Below are 572 nucleotides of genomic sequence, written 5' to 3'. Positions count from 1 at the left end.
CGCTAAAACATAGAAATAAAAACGATTGAAACCTTTTCATTTACTTATTTTCAAGACACAGAAATCTCTCCGAAACACAACCAAACTTCAGCCCACAAGGGGACAGCCTTAAACCCATCACGGCCGCCTCATACATCGGTGCCTGGCCGCATGATTGAGGAAGTGATAGATAAAATGCGGTAGGCAGGTGCCAGATGAACAGACCCGCCCCCCTCCCCCCTCCCCACCCCCACTCTAGCCCCTTCTCCCCCTCCCTACCCTATCCCTGTCTCTGTCTCCCCCCCTCTTCTCCTCCCTGATTCTGCCCCCTCCCCCCTTTCCCTGTGTCTGCCCCCTCCCCCCTCCTCCCTGAGACTCCACCCCTCTCCCCTTTCCCCTCTGCCCCCCTCCACCCAACAGCTTAGCAATTACCTCCCCCCCCACCCCATGCCCAGCCCTCCTCCTCCCTCCTGCCGGATGTTGGTTGTGATGAGTGTGATGAGGTTATTTTGTGATGGCAAGAGAGCGAAAGACTTTCTCTTTGCATGCGAGTGTGAAAGGAAACCTGTGTCATTGTTATTGTTACTATTATT

This window comes from Penaeus monodon, chromosome 22 (assembly GCF_015228065.2).
Source record: "Penaeus monodon isolate SGIC_2016 chromosome 22, NSTDA_Pmon_1, whole genome shotgun sequence".
NCBI lineage: Eukaryota > Metazoa > Arthropoda > Malacostraca > Decapoda > Penaeidae > Penaeus > Penaeus monodon.
The sequence above is the reverse complement of the archived record's forward strand: the minus strand, read 5'-3'. Positions refer to the sequence as shown.